This window comes from Canis lupus, chromosome 30 (genome assembly GCF_011100685.1).
Source record: "Canis lupus familiaris isolate Mischka breed German Shepherd chromosome 30, alternate assembly UU_Cfam_GSD_1.0, whole genome shotgun sequence".
Lineage (NCBI taxonomy): Eukaryota > Metazoa > Chordata > Mammalia > Carnivora > Canidae > Canis > Canis lupus.
In genome coordinates this window covers 38,737,417-38,746,349 of record NC_049251.1, presented here as the reverse complement: position 1 = coordinate 38,746,349, position 8,933 = coordinate 38,737,417, and the positions used below count along the sequence as shown (strand labels likewise).

The window sequence follows — 8,933 nt, the reverse complement described above, 5'->3', positions numbered from 1 at the left end:
ACACCTGGGGCAGGTGCGGGGCCCTCGAAGGGCTCCCGGGGCCGCCGCGGCTCTCAGGGCAGGTGCCTCCCCGCGCCCCGGGGGCTCGGCCCCACTCCCGCGGCAGCCGCCTGGCCGAGGGCGGGGGGCGGGGGTCCCCGCCAGCTCCGAGGGCCCCGCAGCGCGGAGGAAGGGGGCCCCGCGCCCCAGGTCGCCGTCCGGCCGCGGGCCTCCGGGAGCCCCAGGGGGCGGCCCCGCGGGAAGGGGCCTCGGCCGGGGCCGCGCTGCCCGCTCGCCGCCACTTTAATTTATTTATTTGAGGTTGTCGGGAGCGAGGCAGCGAGGCAGCGAGGCAGCGTTCAATGAAGGGAAGGGGCGGGGCGCGGCGGCGGGCGGGCCCGGGGCTCTGACGCGAGCGCCGCGCAGCCAATGGCCCGCGGGGGGCGGTCCCCCCCATTCAGGACTCCTCGCCTGGCTCGGAAGGTATGTTAAACAGCTGCTTTTAATTTGGTCTCCCCAATGTCGGGCGTTTGGGGGGCTGGCCGGCCGGCCCGCCGCGGTGCGGGGCTGGGGGGCGCCGGGCTCCGGGCAGGCCGGGGAGGAGCGCTCGGCGCCGCCCGCCCGAGCCCGTGTGCCCCCGAGCCGGCCGGATCCGCGGGCCGGGGGGCGGCCGGGGCGCGCCGGGCAGTCGGCCTCGGTAGGTGTCGGCGGCGGCCCGGCCGGGGAGACCCCCGCCCCCGCCCCTGCGGCGCCCGTGGAGCGACTACTGTGAAGGGGGGACGGGGGCGGGGGCGGGGGGCGGGGGGCGCGCCGCCGGGGGCCGAGCCGGGCGGGCCGGGCCCACCGCGGGCGCCGGAGTTGCGGCGAGCGGAGTTGGCGAGCGAGCGGGAGCCCGCGGCTGTCCCCGCGCCGCGCAGTGCCGGCTGCCGCCCCGGGGCTCGGCTCCGGCCGCGAACTTGGAGGGGGCGGCGGGCGCGCTCCGGGGCCGCGGTTGTTATGGACTCTGGGGGCGGGGGCAGCGCCGGCCCGCGGGAGGGGCGCCGGGGGCGGGGGCGGCACCGGAAAGAGCCCCGCGCGCCGGCCCGGGCGCCCCGGAGCCCGCCAGGCCGCGAGCCCGCGCGGACCTCGGCCCGGGGGTGTGGGAGCCCCGCGGGCTCCCGGGGCGGCCCCGGCGGATGCCTCCTTCCCCGCCCACCCGAGGCCGCGGCGGCGGCGGCGGCGGCGGCGGCGGCGGTGGCCCCTGCCCCTTCCCCTCCCCCGGCTGCGCTGCTCGCCCGCCGACGGGGCGGGGGCGGGGGCGGGGGCGGGGGCTCGGCGTGCGAGCGCGCCCGCGAGGGGGTGGCCCGACTGGGGCGGTGAAGGTCGGGAACTGGGAAAACACTCTGCACGCTCGGAATCGGGAAAAGGAAATGCATCAGCGGGCGGGGAGGGGCGCGGGGGGCGCGCCTGACAGCCGGGATGGCGGCCGCGGGCTGGAGGGCGGGGCGCCGGCGCGGGGCGGGGGCCGCGGGCCGAGGAGGCGCCGGGCCCGGGCCCGCGGAGCGCCGCGCCGGCCCCGCCGCCACTCCCGGGCCTACCCTGTTTACTATGTACTCCAGCCGCCGCTTGTGCAACCCGCCCGGAGGGGAGCCGGGGGGCGGGGCCTGCCCGCGCTCCCGCCCACCGCGGGCTCCCCGGAGGGCCCGCCTCCTCTTGTCTTCCATTGGCTGCGCGAGGCTCCCCTCTCCCCTCCTCGGCCCGCCACTGGGCGACGTGCTCGCGAGCTCCGCCTATCGGAGGCCGGGCTGGAGTTTAAGTTGCTAGGATTTTTGTTTTTTTTTTTTCCGTGAAGGGCGGAGGGAGGAGTCCTGCGGCTGACGTGCGGCGCAAGGTCCCGCCCCCGCCCCTGATTGGCGCGGCGGGAGGCCCCGCCCCCCGGCCGGGCGAGCGCGGAGGGGAAGTCCACCCCTGCTCCCCGCCCCCTCCTCCAGCCTGTGTGCGCGCTCCGCACATGTGGGAGTCCCGCCTCGCTCCTTCGAACTGTCCTCCCGCCCGGAAGTCCTGGGTCTGGAGTGCTCGGCAGGGGCGGGGCGGGAAGGGGGCGAGGAGAGCCGGGGAGGCACACAATGATGCCTCTAAGGCCGGAGACGGGGTAGCTTTGCGGTGCAGGGAGGGGTTGCAGGCAGCAGTGGGTTCAGGGGTCCCGGCTTGAGGGGCTCTGCGGGGGTCGGGAGGACACGGTGGGATCTGGCCTCCCGGGCCAAGTACTTAATTTCCGACGCTGCGGCCTGGCCGTCCCCGCGCCCCTTGGCTTCCCGGAGGTCGCCCTAGACTTAAGCTTGAGAACACCGCGGACGCGGGCAGCCTGTCGCTGGGTGGCTTCATCTGAAACCCTGGGCGACCTAAGAATAGCCTGGGTGCCTTAGGCGTGGTCCAGGGCGGCTCACCCCCGGCTCCCAGAAGTCGGGGGCGGCCCATCCTGCTCGGATTCCAAGTGGCCCTTCAAGGCCAGGGGCATCGTCGCGCGGCACCCAGTCCAGGGAGCAGGGAAGGACGAGCGCCGCTTCGTCCTGAGCTCGAGCAGGCTGACTCAAGGGTCCGCTTTCGCCGGCGTGACTTATGTTCAGAGCTCCGTCCTGGGGCAGGGCTTGGCTCTCCTCCGTTCGCTACTCATGGAGCCCACGGTCCACTGCCTTGCTCTTGCGGCTTGAAGCCATCCTTGCAGTCAGGCCCACCTGTTGCCAGCGCTGGTTGCCGTGCCGTCTCCGCGGGACTGCAGAGGGACGACGAGGTAGCACCTGGGCGCAGGTTCCCCGGGGCCTGCCACTTGGGGACTGGTAGGTTGGCTTGGGGGAGTCGCCTTTTTTGCTGGAGAGCGGGAAAACTCTGGTCCCGCCCCCTCCTTTCCTGGCGCTCCTTGAGCGCCCCCCAAAGCAGGGCCAGCGTCCTTTCTCCGCCCCATTTGGGGACTTTAATAAAAGCAACCTCGGCACTGCAAGCACTTTGTCTCTGTGTGTTTGAAGCACTATAACCTACACAGAGAAGGCCTAGGGACTGCCACGAACACTTGTTGGCCGAAGGACTAGCTGAACAGCCATTCTTACCTTTCGTCACCAACTGCAGGATTTTTATCCTTTGTACGAAGTGTGGGGTGAAGGTTTATTTATGCCGAGGCCTGTCTGCTCTCCTCTTTCCGTTGGAGCGAGCCTCCAGGTCTACCCCCGGAGGTCGCAGACGCCTCACACCTCACGCTCCGCCTTCCGGAGGCTTGCCAGGGCGGTGGCTGTTAGGGCCCTGCCTCCATTTCGGTTATCTCCGCCCTTTTAGAAAGACTGCATACTCAAGTTTAGGGCTTGTCGGCGTTGGAAGTGTGCAGCCACTCCTAGCTCGGGGTGGCAACCCCTGGGGCTCTTTTTCGACTGTGGTTCCCCAGCTCTTAATTCCGTACGCTTTGGAAGCAGCCGTACGGATCCGGTTGCTCTGGATATTTGTGTTTACAAGGCGGCAGCGTGCGGAAATGTAAATTGTAGAGAGAACTGGATAGGATGAGGTCTGGTTTTTTTTTTTTTTTTTTTTTTTTAATTTTTAAATTTTTTTGTAAGGAGTCCTTCACGGTTGGTAGTGCTGCTGCCGCCTCTCCCTTTCAAGTCTCAGGGCTCCGGCTCCCAGCTGCTGAGCTCCGCGCCCCCTCCTGTTTCGGGCCCTGGAACTCTCTGCACTTCAGTCTCTAGTGTAAACATTCCACAAAAGGACTGCTAAGGTTCAGCCTCCCCGCGCGGGGCGGGGTCGGCTCCTTCCTCGACGGGCGTCCTGGCCAATGGGGGCCGCTACCGGCGCCGCGCTGTCCAATCGGGTGGCCGGGGGGCGGGGCCTGCGTCGCTTACGGACATCTTACCCCACATCGGTTACTTGCCTTCCTGGGGCAGCCAGGGAGCCCGGGTAGCCTTCCAATGCGCGGCCCGGCGAGGGCGGGAGCCGACTTGTTGGGCCTGTGGCTGCGGCCGCGCGGGGCGGGATGTGCGGGGCCGGCCAATGGGACGCGCGGAGCTCCCCTGCTTCCTCCAATAGTGCGGAGGCGTGGGGGTGGGCTTCAGCGACCCGGCTCCAATAGGCGGGGTTGAGTTAGGGAAGCTCCCCGCCAATAGGGGCGTGGAGAAGGTGAGCGGCTCCCCCGCCCCTCCCGGCCGAGGGGGAAGGGGCGGGCAGCCGGCAGAAGGGGCGCGGCGATTGGCCCGGGCCTTGACGGACGGGCGGGGCGGCCTGTGGCGGGGCGAGGCTGAGTCTTCCCTCCGCGGGGCGGGCCGGGGGAGTGGGCGGGATTTCCCGGGTAACAGAGAAGCGGCCGCGGCGGTAGAGGCGGCGGAGACGGTTTCTCCATCTTTCCCCCCCTCCCCTTCCCCCCTCGGAGTTTCCCTCCCTCCCTCCCTCCCTCCTTCCCAGTCTGGGCCCCGGGGCCTGTGACCGTTCGGCTGGCGGGGAGGAGGCTGCCAGTCCGCCCCGGCGGGCCTGTGCCCGCGCCGTTCTCGGGGCCTCCCCGGTGAGCCCGAGGCGCACGCCGAGAGGGACGCGCGGCGAGAGCCAGAGCGAGGAGCGGCCGGAGCAGCTTTGCGGTGAGAGCACGCCGGGCCGGGGGCGAGGGCGAGGGCGAGGGCGAGGGCGAGGGCGAGGCGGGCGCTGGCGGCGGGGAGCGCTGAGCGCCGCACTCGAGGGTGTGCGTACGGGGGGGCTGACCTCCGCGGCTTCCCGTAGAGCAGGCGGGCGGGAGGTGTGTGGCCGGGCGCGGGGGGCGGGGGGCGGAGCGGGGCAGCGCTCGGTGCGGGAGGGGGAGGAGAGCGCAGCCCCGGTGCGCGCGGAGGGGGCGGGCTCTCGCGCCGCCGCTCAGGGGCGGGGCCGGCGCGCGCGTGCGATGGTGGGGAAAGGGGCGGGGCCGGCGGCCGGGGCAGCTCGCAGCCGCTGCCCCTCCCCGCCCGCGCCCGGGGGGCGGGGCCTCGCCGGGCGGGCGGGCGGGCGGGGGTCCCGCGTGCGCCCTCGGGGCGCGGCGGGGAGGGGGCGTGCGGCCGGCGTCCCCCCGCCCTCCCCGGATCCGGTTGGCCGGAGGGGCCGAGCGGAGCGGGGATGCCACTCCCCCTGGCCGCCCTCCCCTCCCCCCGGTTTCCGCCTCCTTGGCGAGCGGGGCTCGGGAAAGCCCGCTGTCCGGGCTGGCGGGGAGCCGCGGCGCCCTGCTCGGCCCCGCCCTGCGCCTCGGCGGGGTGGGAGGGGCCCCCGCCGCCTCGGAGCTGCGGAGGTGTCGGACTTACTCCGGCGGCCTGGCCGCGCCTGTCGCCGGGCCCGGGGCTGTTGTCTCGGCTCGGCTCCTCGCGGCGCGCGCGGCTCGGCCCCCGGCCCCGGCCCGGGCCCCGGCCCCGCCCCCGCCCCCGGGTGCTGGGCGCTGGGGCGCGGTGCCCGGGGCCCCCCGCTGGCGGCTGCAGCCCGGCGGCTGCCCGCGCGGCGACCACGCTTCCGCAGTGGGGACGGTGGGGGAGGGGCGGAGAGTCACCGGGGGCGGCAGTGTGGCCGGGGACAACCTTTCTTGGAGTTCCCTCGACGTTCGTTACTGTGGCTGCACGGGGCGGGGTTTCCCCGGAGCCAATGGGGTGGTGGGTACTTAGACTTGGCCGCGGCTAGGTGCCCTAGGACTTCAAACCCAGTTTGGCCAGGGGAGGGGAAAAAAAAAAAAAAAAGTCTCTAACTAGGCTGAGATTTTAGAAAAGGGAACGGTTGCATTTACATTTTAACGATTTAAAAGACGATGGGTTTATAAAAGAGGGGGATTCTCATAAAAAAAATAAAAAAAGAAGCGAAAAGACCTCTCGGACTGGATGCAATACTCTTGATTTCGTCAGCTTTTGCATTTCTGAATGTACAGGTGGTTCTGTGTATGCTTAATTTCCCCCCGAAGAAGTAAGTTGCAATTTACGGGACTATAGGTGTTCTTGAGAAATCTTCTTTTCTGGTTTTATGTAATTCTGTTAGAACATCTAGACCATTTCTATTTATATTCTATAAAACATGATGTCCTTGGCCCTGTTTTGTTACGGACAGGGTGAGGTCCGGGACTGATGTAGTTTTGTGTATGTGACTTTCCTAGCATTGCCCTCCAACCTGTATTGGAGAGTTGCCTTAGGACATTTCATGAAATACTTTTTTTTTTTTTTTTTTTTTAAGATTTTTATTTATTCATGAGAGGCATACAGAGAGAGAGAGACAGGCAGAGACACAGGCAGAGGGAGAAGCAGGCTCCATGCAGGGAGCCTGATGCAGGATTCGATCCTGGGTCTCCAGGATCAGGCCCTGGGCTGAAGGCAGCGCCAAACCGCTGAGCCATCCCGGCTGCCCTAATGAACTATTTTAGATGAGATTTTTGCTTTGACTTTATACATTCTCTTAAGAGAAATTACATGTTTTTGATACTTTTCATGAGAAAATAAACACAGAAGGAATATATTTATAGACTGATATCTGAGCAAGTTCTCTGACATTAAATTGTAGATTTGTGCTTTGCTCAGCTGGGACTGAGAACTTGCTGCCCTGCTCTATACTCATGTGCGCAGTGTAAGTCTCATCTCAGTTAAGGAAGTAGGAGTGGCAGAGGTAGCTTATTCATTTGAGTAATGGTGACTGTATTGGAATTAGCATGGAGACAGGAAGCCTGGGTGTTTTTTTCTGATGCTGTCAAGTGACAAAGTGAAGATATGGAGAGTCTACAACTGAGGAAGGTTTGGTCAACACATAGTTGTTCCCACCATTCGCAATGCTGTCTGCTGGGAAACATGGAAGACCTAATTCATGCCCTTAAAGAATATGTTATCTCTTGGTGCACCAGGGTCAGAAGTCTCACATATGCTTGAAGGATTCAAGTAAGAACTGGGTTACACTGTATTAGGAAAGTTTTTGTGAATGCTTTTTACCTAAGTATTAGTATGATATATATTATAGTTTTGTCAGAGTTGAAGACTTTGGGTAGTGTAGCATTTTGTAATTAAGAAGGTTTTACCGCAAGAGTAAGATTTTTTTTATTTCTTAAGGAAAAAGGTATGTATATGGTAATTTGATAAGATTCTTGGCGAAGGGTAGTTCTGTTTACCTTTTAAGTACAAACAAGATAACTGGAGATCTTTGCAAGGCATATGTTAATGGTTGCAAATTTTAGTCCGGGATTACAAGATTATGTCCATGGCATTCAGTAATCTAGTAAAGTGCTTTAAAAGGCTGAGGCCTGGGTGGCTCAGTGATTGAGCCACTCCCTTCAGCCCAGGGCGTGATCCTGGAGACTCAAGATCGAGTCTCACGTCGGGCTCCCTGTATGGAGCCTGCTTCTCCCTCTGCCTGTGTCTCTCTGCCTCTCTCTCTCTGTGTCTCTCACGAATAAATTAAAAAAAAAAAAAGGCTTTCTCTTGTGAGTAATACTACTACTAAATTAGTATTAATACTACTAGTTTACTTTCTGTAGATTCTCCTAAAAATGATAGTTAACATGATTTTATTGTTTTAAAATTTATTTATTTGAAAGAGCGCGTGCACGTTAGGCGGCGTGAGGTAGAGAAAGAAAGAATCCTCAAGCTGAGTTCCCTACTGAGCGTCAAAACCAGTGCACGGGTGGGGTGAGGGGCTCCATCCCAGGACCCTGAGAGCGGGACCTGAGCCGTCATCAGGCGCCAGCCACTTAACTGACTGAGCCACCCAGGTGCCTCAGTAACATTCTTTTTAAAACTATGCCCTTGTCTACTTGAATAATAAGAACTGTCATTTTCTTCGTAAAGATGTATTTATATATCCTAGAGAGAGGGAGGGCACACTAGCTGGAGGGGCAGAGGGAGAGGGAGAGAGAATCTCAAGCAGACTCCCTGCCAGGTCAGGTCAAGATCACTGACCTGAGCTGAATCTGAGAGTGGGAGGCTTCGCCGACTGCCCCACCTAGGCATCCAATAAGAACTTTATTGAGCCCTTATGCTCCAGGCACTGAGTTGGGCACTGTACATTAATCCACTTAATATTCATGAAAACCCTGTCTAATGGATACTGTAAAGTCTGTGTTTTAAAGATGAGACAGTGACACAGAGAGGTTAGAGACCTGTGGTCAAGTGGCCATGCCAGATCTGAACCCTAGCATCCACTTCCAGAGTCCCTGCTCTTAACACTACTCGTTTGTGTCCAGTCTGAGGGTAGTAAACAGTGAAGGAACAGTGTCTGTTAAAAATAATTGTGTTTACAAATATATATGTATATATATCTATGACAAAATTTACTGTTTTAACCATTTTTAAGGGTAAAAATTCAGTGGCATTAAGTACACTCACTTTGTTGAACAACCATTATGCCTGTCCATCTCCAGAACTTTTCATCTTCCCAGATTGAAACTCTGTACCTATTAAACAACAGCCCCTTTATTTATTTTTAAAGATGTATTTATTTATTTTAGAGTGTGAGTGCATGCATGAGGTGGGGGGGGGGGCAGAGGGAGAGAGAGAAGCATACTCCCCACTGAGTGCTGCAGAGCCCTTCATGGAGCTGGATCTCAGGACCCTGAGATCATGACCTGAGCCTAAATCAAGTGTCAGTTGTTTAACCAAATGAGCCACCCAGGCACCCCAACAACAGCCCCTTTAAATCTCTACCCAGCCCCTAGCAACAACCATTCTACTTTATCTCTGTGTGAGTTTGACTACTTTGGGTATCTTACATAAGTGGAATCATACAGTATTTGTCCTTTTGTGTCTGGTGTATTTTGCTTAGAATAACGTCTTTAGGGTTCATCTGTGTTGTAGCATGTGTCAGAATTACTTTCCTTTTGGGATCCCTGGGTGGCGCAGCGGTTTGGCGCCTGCCTTTGGCCCAGGGCGCGATCCTGGAGACCTGGGATCGAATCCCACATCGGGCTCCCGGTGCATGGAGCCTACTTCTCCCTCTGCCTGTGTCTCTGCCTCTCTCTCTCTCTC

The 8,933-nt window shown here is 61.8% G+C and overlaps 1 protein-coding gene across 3 annotated transcripts in view; it reads left to right on the top strand.

The window, feature by feature from the left end:
- Positions 1-443: 443 nt before the first annotated feature.
- Positions 444-8,933, top strand: part of SIN3A (SIN3 transcription regulator family member A) — a 74,917-nt gene continuing 66,427 nt past the window's right edge. For 2 of the 3 annotated variants that reach the window (XM_038581034.1, XM_038581033.1), the window contains exon 1: positions 4,402-4,568. The gene's annotated coding sequence lies outside the window, so the exon portion shown is untranslated. Of the gene's footprint in view, positions 463-4,401; positions 4,569-8,933 lie in introns of those variants that run through there. The other variant, XM_038581035.1, reaches the window with a different exon arrangement.